The following is a 15069-nucleotide window of genomic DNA, read 5'->3' as shown; positions in this document are numbered from 1 at the left end:
AGGTGAGTAGAAGATATCATTATCAGATTTGTTGTCTCTGGTGAAAACTTCAGCAGGCTCTGGGTGCATGGACTAGAGATATCACTGGGGATTAATGACAGGTGGGGCTTTCTAAGAAATGCAAAAAAGTAATGTAAGGCAGTGGATTGTGGATGGAGAAAAGGGATTTGGTGAACAATTGGATGAATGGAATAACAAGAACTGAAGAGGAGACGGAGTTGGTCTCCTCCTGCAGAGGCTCAGGGCATATTAACCCTTAACTAAGCCAGGGAACACAAGAAATATGGAGGATTACGAGTTTGGTTTTAGATATACAACAGTTTAATGAATAAGATGCTTGTAGGATACCTAGGTGAAGACAACTGATAGCTAGTTGGAGATTGACTTGGGAGGCATCAGTGGACAGGAGGTGGTACACCACTAAAATATGTGAGATCATCAAGGGAGTATATGCTGTAGTGAAATCCAGCATGAGAAGAGGAAAGATTGGTTTGGGAAGATACGAAGTCATTGACAATCTTTATTAAAAAATACTTCAGCACAGTGGTACAAATAAAAGTTGGATTGCATTGGACTGAGGAGTAAAGGCAGTAGGTTCAGAATTCTATTCTAAGATGATAGGTACAGAAGTACACAAATACATAACGAGGAAACGCTCATATTTATGGGTTAGGATGGAATCGTATCCAAGGGAGAGACAACTTGAAGATTTCCTAGTTCAGGAAGTAAGTGATGAAACAAGGTCATGGAAGAGGAGAGAGAACAGGAAAAGGGAATGTCAACAAGATCTCTTGCTCAACTATAGACCCCAATAGTTAAAACCAGAAATAGACCAGACTGCTGCTGACTCATGCTCTAACTTTAACCCATTGGGCTTTTGTTTTTAATTTTTATTATTTAAAAAAAATTTGTTTAATGTTTATTTCTTTTTGAGAGAGAGGGCACAAGCAGGGGAGGGGAAGAGAGAGACGGAGACACAGAATCCAAAGCAGGTTCCAGGCTCTGAGATGTCAGCACAGAGCCCGACGCAGGGCTTGAACTCACGAACTGCGAGATCATGACCTGAGCCGAAATCAGATGCCTAACCAACTGAACCACCCAGGCCACCCAAGCATTGTGTTTATTTCTTAATGCCTTTCCTTGAGACACTGATGAAGACATTTTGCAATGACCAGAACATTCCAAACCCCAGAACAGAAAAGCCCTGATAGCACTGGAGTGCCTAGAAGAGCACATCCCTGCCTTCCCTGCCTATTGTGAGAAGTAAAGGAGATGAATCATTTTCAGAAATACCAAATAAAAGCTTTGCTGTCTAATTAACAATAGGTTTACAACCTATTGGAAATATGTAAGAACCCCGCCCCCCCCCCCCGACACACAATGGAGTCCCAAAACCTTAGACAACTCACTTCCTGATTATTCTTCCTGTCTCTGTTTCGCGGGCTTATTTTTGCAGGCTTTGCAATGAGCTTGAGCTAAAGAACACAGGGAGAAGGGACTGAAAGTCTTTGTGTCACCTCAGGGAACGTACATTTGTTCTAATCAGACTACTTTTTACCTTATGTGGGCATAGGCGATATCCGGATAAGGCTGTAACCTCTGTAGTACTCAGCCAATGAGGAACCAGGGAAGGGGCTTCCATGCTAGGAGATAAATTGTCTGCTGTAACTGCCCTGAGTATGCTTGTCCATCAGACACCTGCTTTTGCAAGAATGTTGCTTAAAGCCTCACTTCACTGTACTCTGAGTCTTTGCATCCCTCCTTTGATTGGGTTGATGGGCTTATTTCTAACACCCATATTTATGGGCTCAACTCATACCAACCCCCTACCCATGATCACTCACTCACTGTCTGCTATCTTGAACTTTGGTTCCTGCCAAATCCAGTTTTCTGTGTTTTTCCTCAACCCCATCATTGTTATTTGTCATTATCACCATTATCATCCTAATATTGAGCTCTAATGTTTATGGTTAAAATTTTAAATATTATACCTCAGCTGTATAAAATTGTATAGCTTCTTCATTTTCTATAGTTAATTTAAAAAAAGGTGGGCAGGGGTGAGGTGGGAGAACACTCAAATTTTCTAGTTAAAGGATGATGTAACTGGTTTAATATTGTAGAAATACCTCCCCCAAATAGTTCTTTTCTCTGTAATCTGTTTCCTTCTCTTACAAACATTCTTAACTTCAAGGCTTGGACTGTTTTCTTTCTTTCTTTCTTTCTTTCTTTCTTTCTTTCTTTCTTTCTTTCTTGCTTTCTTGCTTTCTTGCTTTCTTGCTTTCTTGCTTTCTTCATAAATTTATTTATTTTGAGAGAGACAGAGAGAGTGCAAGTGGGAGTGTTGCATCCACACGACTCCTAAAACAGAATGCTACGGGCACCGGTGACAGTCACAAAAAAGTTTATTGCAATGAGAGGCAAGGCCAACCGATCGGGACGGACACTCTTGACCAGAATGCGGTCACGAAGAGCCGGGTACAGAGTTCTTACAGCTGACCACATCGTCTTATCATCACCTGGGAACAAAACAAAGAAATAGTTCCCAGATGGGGGTGGAAACAGTTCAGACATGCCCTTGCCCCAATCCAATCAAACACTAATCCAGTTGATTTTCCTTGAACTTTCGTTCCCTTGATTGATAGGACAAGGCTGTTATCTCTTAATCTACAGTGTTAAAACAAAGCTGTTATTTCTTAAGGCTACAGGTTAGCCCAACACTACAATTTAACACTTACAGGGGGTGGGGTAGAGAAAGAGGGAGAATTTCAGGTAGGCTCCAGGCTGTCAGTGCAGAGCCATGCCAGCCTCCAACTTACAAAACTGTGAGATCATGACCTGAGCAGAATCAAGAGTCAAACATTTAACCAACTGAACCATCCAGGTGCCTCAAGCCTTGGACTGTTTTATTGGCTCAGAGAAAGGGAAAGGAACTAGCTTTAGATTAAGGAATATAAGAGAGGAAAAAATAGTTTTTCCTCTACCTATTTTAGGTTCTCTGGCTGGGGCCTTGAACATGAGACTAACAAAAGACAGATTAATAAGAGAAAAGCAAACAAGTTTATTAATATGTGCATTGAACAGACATATGGGGACACTCACAGATAAACAAATCAAAGTGGTACTTGGAATTTTGGATTATATGCCATTTTAGGCTAAACAAAGGAAACAGGGTTTGGGCCTTTTGGATTAGAGGTAAGGAAAATGCAAGTTATAAGAAGGTGACCTGGTAAAGTATGGTTAGGGAAGATTGTTTAGTAAGATTTGCTATGCAGATTTACTGAGTGCTTGCAGGTTGGTAAGAGTTGTGAAGTATTCCTCTGTCCTGCTTCCTTTTACAAATGGAAATTTCCTTTATAAATGTAGCTATCCTTTACAAAAGGAAAATGTATATTCTATTTTGGAGTTTTTCCTCTATCTGCTGTTTCTCAATGTCCTTTAGCTCAAAATACTCCATATGCAGTGGCATACTCTGATGCTCTTCAGGAAGAAGGGTACTCTTGGGAAGCCACCTGCTGCCTACTGGTACAGGTTGTCTACTGGTACAGGGAGAAGAGATTAGACATCAAGACCCTTGCTTGGCACACAGCCCAAGCTCCCTGCTGAAACTTCAATGTGTTGTAGTTGATTAGAAAAGTGTTAAAAAGGGGCATCTGGAAGGTTCAGTCAGGTAAGCATCTGACTCTTGATTTCGGCTCAGGTTGATGAGGGAGCATAAGGCAAGCTAAGAGCAAAGCACAAGCCAACCCTCCCCTCACCACCACCTCTGCCAGGTGGGATATGTGTGATATTCTTGGACACTCCTGGCTCCCCAAGGGCAAAGGAAAGGACAGAAAACAAATAGTTAAACTGATGAGTTTCCATCAGTTTACAAATATCTTAGTAAATTACAAGAAAAAAGGCAATCTTGTCAATAGCCTATCTCCAGGAACTCCCTATTATCTTAATAATGCTTTGCTAGAGGGAAAAACAACCTTAGCTTGACAATACCTAGGCCTCCAATAAACTGTAAATCCTATTTAGCATAGGAAAATCTCTAAGAAACTTTCTCTTGACTTTACCTCTCCCAACTCCACAGTGTATAAGCAGTCACTCTGCACAACCCCAGTGCAGCTCTTCCTGCCCATGGGTCCTGTCCCTGTGCCTTAATAAAATCACCTTTTTGCACCAAAGACGTCTTAAAGAATTCTTTCTTGGCTGTCAGCTCCAAATGAAATGCCCAGAGTCTAAGAGACCCCCAAAAACGAACCACCAGAGCCCAGAGTCAAAGCTAAGCAGCAAGGGTCATTTATTGCAGGTTCGAACCTGGACCTCTGCGCCCCCGTTGCCGGTGACACCAAGAGGCCCTGAGAGAGGTTTTTACACCCCTTTTATAGACAGGTACAAACAAGTCATGGGGAAATCAGGAATTTTCCACAGTTACAGAGCTGCGATTGGTTGATGTTTAAAGTTGGACACTTAACAGTATTCGATTGGTTCCTGCCTTTAGGTCAGACCACAACCGGGGGTACGGGTATCACAATGATTGATCAGGAATACACGGATGTGCCAAGCAACAATGGTTGATCAGGAGTACACGGATGTGCCAAGTAACAATGGTTGATCAAGAATATACGGATGTGCCAGGCAATAATGATTGATCAGGAATACATGGGCGCGCCAAGCAATTGTACAGAAGCGGAACAAGCTGGTTAAGCTTGGTTAGGTTTCAGTTTCCCATAACTTAAGCTTTTAAGTTTCAATTTTCTCAGGCCTCTCACAAACTCCCACGAACATCCCCAAATCCCATCGATCAAGGTCATGATCTCATGGTTCATGATATAGTTCGTGAGATCGAGCCCCGCACCAAGCGCTGTTAGTTATCCCAGAGTCTGCTGGGAATTCTCTTTCCCTCTCTGCCCCTCCCCACCAAAAATAAATAAATAAACTTAAAAAAAAAAAGGTGTTAAAAGAAAATTACAGGCCCAAAATGGTGTCACTTAGGCTAAATCTCCAAACAGGGGCTTACTACCTAAACTTCTAGTAGTTTCAACCTCTCCCAGAAATAAAAGTCTTAACTAATCAGTCAGGTATTTTCTGATAACACCAATGAGGTAATTTGTCACATGGACTCTTTCCATTCCCCAAAGGAATAATGAGGTAATCTACCTAGTAAGACTCCTGCCCTTTCTCCCTAATGGACCGTGACCTTACCTGCAACAATCCTTTCTCCTGCTAATAACATTCTTGTCCCACCCTCCTTCCTATAAAAACCTTCTATTTTGTATGGCTCCTTGGACTCCCCTCTACTTGCTAGATGTGATGCTTTCCCATTCATGAATCACTAAATAAGGCTAATTAGATGTTCAAATTTACTCAGTTGAATTTCTGTTCTTTAACAAAGGGGAAACCATGGTTTGCAGTGAGGAGATGCTTTTTTTAAAGGAGAAAACACCACTCAAGAGTGTCCCTAGGCCTACTCAGAGTGGCTGCAGGTATGATAGAAAAAGATAGGATGAAATAGGCAGAGACAGAAAGACTAGTCTCTGAGGTCCCTGGGTGGGGAAAAACACATATTTTGGAACAAGGCTGGGAATGTCTGACAACAGCAACCCCCCCTCAGGGGTAAGGTTCCTCTTAAGAATGTAACAGACACCACCTACTCCCCTTTAGGCATCCTTCAGGAATTTGACAAAAGACCTAACTAAAAATAAGTAGTAGGCCATAAAACATATGACCCACAAGGAATTATATGGCCATGGACCACCCCTCATATGACTGGGAGAAAAAATAGGATAAAATAGGCAGAGAAGGAAAGGATAGGACCTGAGGTCCCTGGGTAGGGAAAAACACATATATTGGACATCCGTGTCTGACCACAGCAAACCCCCTCAGGCTTAAGTTTCCTCTTAAGAATGTAACGAATCCCACCTACTCCCCGACAGGTTTCCCTCAGGAATTTGACAAAAAGACCTGAGTATGGCCTTAGGCCACCCCTCACACCATGGAATTGAGCCAATCAGAAGTGGACCTCCCAGAACCTAGAGCTATTAAGCCAATAAGGGTGGGACCTGAGAGGGAACAGGGGCCAGGGGAGGACTAACCAAAACCTTATAAAACCCTTATGATACCCCTTACAAAACCCTTTATAATACCCTTGCCTATTATAGCATGGGCATTCACTTTTGAATGTCCCCTCTCCGGAAAGAAAGCTTTCCTACTATTCTTCCTTTCTAATCTTATACTCTAATAAACTCTTGCCTGTTGCTCATTTGTGTCCATCTCTTCATTCTTCAAAGCAGTGAGACAACGGATCCCAGGTATTATGGTAAAAGATCCTGCAACACAGGGACACAACAATAGTTGACGAGACAGAAGGAGCCTCCCTCGATGGCTTGGATGGAACCAAATCCCCCCTCCTTCATATACTTTTAGAAGTGGAAGGTAATTGAGTGGTAACCTGCCTTGGGGCCACCACGGGGAAAGAGGTGTAGGAGCAAGAAATGACTTGGCAACCTCTGCCACAGGTCTGACAGAGAAAATGCCTGAGTTCTCTAAGGTCGGGCCAAGTCAGGATTTGTGGATCACTGGGCCCAGTCCAACCAGGAGTACAGACCAATAGTCTACATTCTGCACATTCCAACAGCAAATGTCCCCAGGGTCTCCACAGACATTGATTGATATCTAGGATACTAATTTGAGGAGGGTCTCTAAGACCAACAAGTATTTCAAAGCCTACAGAAAGATCCACTTTGGGACATAAGGACTTCTTCTTCCCGCTAAGAGGGTACACAGCTTTTCCCATTGAACTCACACACCCTGAAAAGTAAGAAGGGGAGGAAGGAGGAAATGGCTTTGATGTAGAGTTACAGATTAGATTATTGAATATTTACCCAGCAAGAGACAGCTTAAACAGCACACACTAAGATAACTTTACTTGGCAAGTTTAACTCTTGTGGCATCCCATTTTACTGCTTCCCTTCTCCCTCCAACCAAGTGGGGTGGAGACTAGTGCAAATGTTTAGATCAATTATGAATGAAAGGGACCTACTATTATGGGTCAGAGAGGCTATTATTATACCTATTTTACAGATGAGAGAATGAGGCTCAGGGATAGTAAGAGGGGATGCGTTATCAAATCTACACTGATTGATTCCAGAGACTCTTGAGGAGTTCTCTATCTTCTCCCTGTAAGTCAAATAGGATACTTAATGAAAGGTAAAAGTTTCAGTAATCAATTGATTAACTGAGGTATGTATACCACCCTAAACTTTTATATCTAGGAAAACCAAAACATCATTCATTCATATACCAAATATGTTTTGAGGGCTTACTATGTGTCAATCCCTGTGCTTAATGCTAGATATATACTGTCAAGAAACTGTGTTTGACAAAATGAAGGTGGTCATCCACTAGGAAGTCATGATCTTTTGCCCAGTTCTTGAGCCTGAGTCAGTTATCAGATCTGGTCCTGGTTGACTGAAGAGGTGGCCAGGTCACCAGGAGGAGGAACCCTGAAACCACACCACAGGAGCATTCTATAATGATTCTCCCAGTCCTTCCTCAAGGGGACATATGGCCATCCACCATGGTGGCTGTGTACTGGAGAAAGAGGAATTCCAAAAGGTTTTCGAGGGCTATCAAACGCAGGGGTGGAGTTGACACTGATATTTGAAGATCTGAAGCGTTATCATAGGATGGTTTCCTGTGTTGTTTGTTTGTTTGTTTGTTTTAGGCTTTAATTTAACAGGTAGAGCACACATTTAACATATATAACTTACAAATATTTCTTCTTAGAATCTAGATTTCTTTGATGTTATATAATGTGTCATATGTCAAAACAGGGTTTTAATTGGGTTTAGATTTCCTGGAGGAGATCAATGTGGTGCCTAAGAGAAGGTAACACTTCATATAAGGGAATAGCTGACTCAATAACAAGGGTGGTTTTGGTGGTAGATTTGTATAAAATTTCAAGATAACTAATTCTTTAAAAAAGAGAAATAAATACATGGAAGAACATTCTAGGGTTCTGCATGGGAATACTAAATGCCTTAAAAATGTCAACAGCCAGCATTGGAACTGCAGAACACCAAAAAAGACAGAAAAAGAAAAAATTAAAAGCAGCCAGACAGAAAAAACAGATTACCAACCCTTAACTACTGATTTCTAAACAGTAACAGAGGAAACTAGATGAGTGTGGAAGGATAGCTCCAAAGTTTTTACAGAAAACTCTTTTGAGATAAATTGAGAATTTTCAGATAAACTGAGAATCTTTATCACCACTAGACTTTCTCACTAAAGCAACATCGAAAGAATGTATTTCAGAAAGAACAATGAGCACAGAAGAAAGATCTGAGATTGAAAAAAGAATGGAGAAGATGAAAACTATAAAACATGTACAGCATTTAATTCAAAACAAAAGAAGTCTGTATAACTGGAGAAAAGTCTTATGTGCACGAATTGAAAGATTCACTAGTATCAAGGTGTAATTCTCTCTAAATTGACCTAATGATTTAATGTAATCTCAACCCAAATCCCAAAGACCCTTTTTATGTAGAAATCAAGTTTCCATAAAACTTAAAATTTTATGGAAAATCAAAAGATCCAAATGGTCAACACATTTTTTTAAAAGAAAACAAAATTAGAAGACTCAAATTATCTAATTTCAAGATTTCACATAAAGTTAGAGTATGGTATCTGTGTTAGGAAAGACATGAAGTTTGATGGAATGGAAGAGAGAATCCAAAAATAGGCCCACAGGCTTTGCACAGTGGCAGTATGGTAGCCAATGAGGTTTATCCGAGGCGCGATTATTGCTAATTGAAAACAAAAATAGACCCACAAATAAAAGTCAGCTGATTTTTGAAAAGGTGTCAATTCAGTAGACAAAGCAAAGTCTTTCCTGCAAAATGTGCTATAATGATATACCAAAAAAAAAAAAAAAAAAAAGAAAGAAAGAAAAGAAAAAGAAAAAAACTACTGTGCTTCACACCATATACAAAAATTAACTTAGAATTGATCATAGACTTAAATATAAGAGCTAAACCTAAAAAAATTTCTAGAAGTATCGAAGGAAAATATTTATGATCTTGGAAGTGACCAGTGGTTCTTAACCAGGGGTGATTTTGGCCCCAGGGGACACCTGGCAGTGTCTGGATACATTTTTGGCAAATACAACTTTATTTTTTATTTTTTATTTTTTTTCAACGTTTTTTATTTATTTTTTTGGGATAGAGAGAGACAGAGCATGAACGGGCGAGGGGCAGAGAGAGAGGGAGACACAGAATCGGAAACAGGCTCCAGGCTCTGAGCCATAAGCCCAGAGCCCGACGCGGGGCTCGAACTCACGGACCACGAGATCGTGACCTGGCTGAAGTAGGACGCTTAACCGACTGCGCCACCCAGGCGCCCCGGCAAATACAACTTTAGATGGGGAATTGCTACTAGGATCTAATGAGTAGAAACCAGGAATGTTGGCAAACACTGTACAATACACAAGGGATCCCTCACATACAATAGAATTATCCATCACCAAATGCTAATAGTGCTAAGGTTGAGAAATCTGGGTTAGGCAAAAGTTTCTCAAGACAGACCAAAAATATGAACCACAAGAGGAAAAAATTGATCAACTGGCCTTCACCAAAGCCTTTTCCTTTGTGTAAAACACTGTTAAGAAATGAAAAAACAAGGCACAGACTAGAAGGTAACATTTGTAAAACACATATATGATAAAGCACTTGTATCCACAATATAAAAAGAACTCTCAAAAAACAATAGTAAAAAAACAATTTTAAAATGGCCAAAGGATTTGAACACTTTCCTAAAGAAAATATACAGGTGGCACGTGAAAAGATGCTCAACATCATTACTCTATAAGGAAATGCAAATGGAAGCCACAATGGGACATTAGCACATATCCAGTAGATTACCAACTGCTGGTGAAACTCTGAAGGAACTGGAACTCTGAAGGAACTGTCAACTGGAATGCAGTTAGAGACACTTTGGAAAACACTTTGGCAATATCACAGAAAGTTCAACATACACTTATTATATGACCCAGTCATCCCATTCTTTTGTACTTATGCAAGGGAAAGTGAATACGTCCACACAAAGATCTATCCAAGGATGCCCACAACAGCTTCATTTATAATGGCAATAAACCAGAAACAACTGAAATGTTCAGTTGGCGAACTGATCCATGGTACAAACCACACAATGGAAAACCACTCAGAAGTAAACATGAAATAACTACTGAGAGATGAAACAACATGAATGTAAGTACAAAAAGACACAAAAAGCTATATACCAGATGAGTTCATTTATACGACATCCTAGAAAAGGTAAAACTACAGATACAAAAAACAGATCAATGACGTCTACAGGCTGGGGGTAAAAGTAGGAAATGACCTCAAAGGGGCATGAGGGAACTTTTTTGGGTGATGGAATAATCCTCTACCATGATTGTGGTGATGGTTATAAAAATGTACATTTTATCAAAATTCATGGAACTGTACATTTTAAAAGGGTTAGTTACATTGTATGTAAATTTTATTTCAATAGGCCTGACCAAAAAGAAAAAAGGAAGGAAGGAAGGGAGGGAGGGAGGGAGGGAGGGAGGGAGGGAGGAAGGAAGACACCCTTACAATTGGTTTCATTCAAAAGCATCACACATAGCAAAGTTATAGACTAACATTTAGTGATTGAAGAGAGTTTGGAAGTCTATGAAAACACTACGCTCATAAATATTTTATAGTCTAGGCACCAGAGGGGAGAAATTTGCTCCATCTGCATGGTAATTACAGAAGTAAAATTAAAACACTAGTGAGGTTTCTCAAATGCCACCTGATTGGTGTAACATTTTTTGAAGGCAGTTATCCAATATCTATTAGAATTAAAATGTGTAGGGGTGCCCAGGTGGCTCAGTCATTTGAGAGACCTACTCTTGATTTTGGCTCAGGTCATCATCCCGGGGTCATTGGATCCAGCCCTGCTTTGGGATCCATGCTGAGCACGGAGCCTGCTTAAGATTCTCTCTCCCCTCTGCCCCTCTCCCCTGTTCACACTCTCTCTGTTAAAAAAAATAATATAAAATCAAATCAGATCAAATCAAATGAATTAAAATGTGCATACCTTTGACTCAGCAAGTCTACTTCTATTACATATTTAACCAAAATATGTGCATACACAAAAATTTAAGAACATGTATATTTGCTGTGTCATTAAATATGACAGTGAAAAATTATTTTCAAAGTAAGGGATTCATTAAATACATTGCATGAAATTAATTCTGAGGAATATTATGCACCTGTGAAAAAAGAATAGGGTAGATCATATACTATTAACATGGTGATAATATGGGAGAGGCAGTGGTGTAGTGGTACAGCCTGTGGACTCTGGAGCTAGGCTGTCTGGGTTTATACTCCAGCTCTGTTATTTCCTAGCTTTGTGATCCTGGGCAAGTTACTTACTTTCTGTGTCTCAGTCTCATCATCTGCAAAGTGAAGATTATAACTGTTCTACTTTATAGGGTTAAATTAGCTAATATATTTAAAATACTTAGGGGTACCTGGGTGACTAAGTTGGTTGAGTGTCTGATCCTTGATTTTGGCTCAGGTCACAATCTCACGATTGTGAGATTGAGTCCCATATCCCCATATGCATCGAGTGTGGAACCTGCTTAAGATTCTCTCTCCTTCTTTTTGGGGCACAAGGGTGGCTCAGTCAGGTAGGTGTTTAACTTTGGCTCAGATCATGATCTTGTGGTTCAGGGTTCAAGCCCCATGTTGGGCTCTGTGCTGACAGCTCAGAGCCTGGACCCTGCTTCAGATTCTGTGTCTCCCTGTCTCTCTGCCCCTCCCCCCTGGCACCCTGTTTCTCTCTCTCTCTCTCTCTCTCAAAAATAAATAATAAAAAATATATAAAAATAAATGATTCTCTCTCTCCCTCTCGCCCCCTGACCCTCTCTCCAGCTCATTTTCTCTCTCTCTCTCTCTCAAAAAAAAAAAAAAAAAATACTTAGAGCAATGTCAAGAATATAGTGTACACAACAAACACAAAATTTTATTATATTGTTATAATGATGATAATTATTTTGTTGTTATAATGTTGTTATACATTGCTATAATATTATTATACTACTACTAATTATTATTATTACTATTATTATGGAGAAAGTTTCAAAATCTCTATTAGAGTAAGCTCTATGATTCAGGGACTGTATTTGTTTTACTCATCAGTGTAACCCCAGGGCCTAGCATAGTATCTGACACATAGTAAACCCTCAATAAAAATATTGAGTTATTGAATGATTGATGATAGATTTATAGAGCAAGCTGTAGATCACCATGTATAAGAAGATTTTTAAAAGGCCATTTACTAATGTAACATAGTGTGTCAACCAAACTTCAATTAAAAAGATAAAAGACAACTTAATGGTGAAATGTTTAGGGATGATGTATACTGATCTTTGCAACCTATTTTGAAATACATAAAAAAAATGGATAGTTGAATAGGAATTGGCATAGACATTGGCACATATTTGAATATATTTGTGGGAAAAAGAGTGAAGGCAACACGTCAAGAGTAGAATCTAGGTGGTAGGTACTTGAGTGTTTACTGTCGAATTCGTTTAGCTTTTCTTTTGAATGAAAAAAAGGCTCTGTGTGTGTGTGTATGTGTGTGTGTGTGTGTGTGTGTGTGTGTGTGTTTATATTCAGTAGGGAAGAGATCTTTAGGGTTTCTGAGCAGAAATGCTTGTGACATTCCAAGTGGAACAAAGTGTTTTATCTTGTGGGACCCTCCTAGGCATTCCACAGTTGTTAACATCTGAGCACTTTGTCCCCCATGGGCCACAGAGCTTCCTAATCACTATGACAACCACAAATGTCCTCACATATTTCCAAATGCCTAAGTGTTGACAACCAGAATCCATAGCAAACTGGTACCAAATGATTACTTCTTTGTGATTCATTTAAGGGGAGTGGTGGAGTGAGAGGGACCAGGTAGGAAATATTATTTACACTGAATTTTAATAAAACGTGCTGAAACTTAAAAAAAATTAAATCTGCAAAAAAAAAAATAGTCTGGAAGAATATGCATCACTATGTTAACAATGGTTACCCCTTGGGAGTGGCAGCAGGATCTTCAAGGGAACAAAGTCTTTAACTTTTTACTATATACACTTCTATTGTTTTTATTTTTGTAAGCATGAATTATTTTGGAACAATAAAAAGTAAAGGTCAATTTGCAAAAGAAAAAAGCAAGGTGAAACGTTTATAGAGAAACAAAAACAACAGGAAGAGCTATAAGACATTTTGTCTTCTTTGGCCTATTCTGTACTAAGAATACAACACTTTTCATGATAAGAAAACTGAACTCTAATTAAAACAAAAACAATTTACAATTCATAGAAAAGCAAAGCAAACACGTTTGATTCTTAGCCATATTTTTTTAGCAATTTATCTGCACAGACAGTAATCCATTGGTAATTTTTCACCAGAAAGAGAATAGCTTTATCAACAGGTTCTGTTCTTATCATACTCTTGCTACTATGATCATTGAAGCCTTACTGATGTGCTCCCTGGAATGGGGCCATTTTGGAAATTATCATTGAGGATGATGCCACTTAGTGGTGAAACATGGTGACTCTTTGTTGTCAAAATCTGTAATTTGGATAAGTGATTTAGACAAATTTTAGGACCATGTCTGAATCATTCATTCATTCATTTTACAAACCTTTGCTGAGTCTCTAAACTAACAGAACAGAACCTAATAGAATAGAACCTAATAGAGCCCAGAGAGAATTTGAAGAAGTATCAGGAACAGACCCTGCCCTAAAAAATGCTTATAGTCTTGTTCAAGACACAAATACATACTTGAGAATTTCAATGAAATCATGACGCAATGTTGAGTACCATAAAACCATGCAACCTCACACTTACAGAAGATCTTAACAGTAGTCTGGTTCAAACCAGTGAGGTGATTAATGCTAAATAAGGGATATGAGCAGAAGAGATTGATTGAGCATTGTAGGGTTTTCTGAGTTTCCAGCCTGGGAGACCGAGAGGGTAATGGCACCCATAATGGGCACAGAATTTAAAACAGGGAGATGATTTAGGCACTAAGATGATGTCATCTGTTTTAGACTCTGAATATGAAGGAACAACAAGACATTATGTCACCTATTCTCCATTTGCTCCTGGAGTCATTTCCCATACCCTTTGCTGACCCCATAGATGGCTTTACCAAGCTTCTCCTAATCTCTGGCTTCAACCAATGGGAGGCACTAGTATAAGATCAAAGGATGGAAATAGATAAAGTTTGGGGTGTTTCTTTCCTGTTCCCTCACTGCTTGGCTGCATCCCTTCTCACAGTGGCCGCATTTCCAATTTACTACTGCACCTCCTATCAAGCAGCTCCCCCTTCAACAGTTCCAGCCCTCACAGGTTCTGATAACTCCATTTCCTTAAAGACATTATTAAATATCTCATTTCCTTTTAGACATTTCCTTAAAGATATTATAACTTGCCATGGAATAAAATGTAGAAGGAGAAGAGCAGAGGACATAGGTCTAGTCCATGCAGACTGGACCAGTTAGAGCAAGAGGAAGACTATTAACCAAAAAAACCAATTATCATAGAAGAATCAAAAAAGTATTTGTCCTTGGGAATGCAAGGTGGTGCAGCCACTCTGGAAAACAGTATGGAGGTTCCTCAAAAAACTAAAAACAGAACTACCCTACGACCCAGCAATTGCACTACTAGGTATTTATCCAAGGGATACATGTGTGCTGTTTTGAAGGGACACATGCACCCCAATGTTTACAGCAGCACTATCAACAATAGCCAAAGTATGGAAAGAGCCCAAATGTCCATCGATGGATGAATGGATAAAGAAGATGTGGTATATATATATATATATATATATATATATATATATATATATATACACACACACACACACACACACACACACACACACACACACATGATGGAGTATTACTCAGCAATCAAAAAGAATGAAATCTTGCCATTTGCAACTACATGGATGGAACTGGAGGGTATTATGCTAAGTTAAATTAGTCAGAGAAAGGCA

At 39.5% G+C, this 15069-nt stretch overlaps 1 pseudogene; it reads left to right on the top strand.

The window, feature by feature from the left end:
* Positions 1 to 8735: 8735 nt before the first annotated feature.
* On the top strand, positions 8736 to 8857 carry LOC111561623 (annotated as a pseudogene).
* The last annotated feature ends 6212 nt before the right edge of the window (positions 8858 to 15069 follow it).

Source organism: Felis catus, chromosome B4 (genome assembly GCF_018350175.1).
Source record: "Felis catus isolate Fca126 chromosome B4, F.catus_Fca126_mat1.0, whole genome shotgun sequence".
NCBI lineage: Eukaryota > Metazoa > Chordata > Mammalia > Carnivora > Felidae > Felis > Felis catus.
The sequence above is the reverse complement of the archived record's forward strand: the minus strand, read 5'-3'. Positions and strand labels throughout refer to the sequence as shown.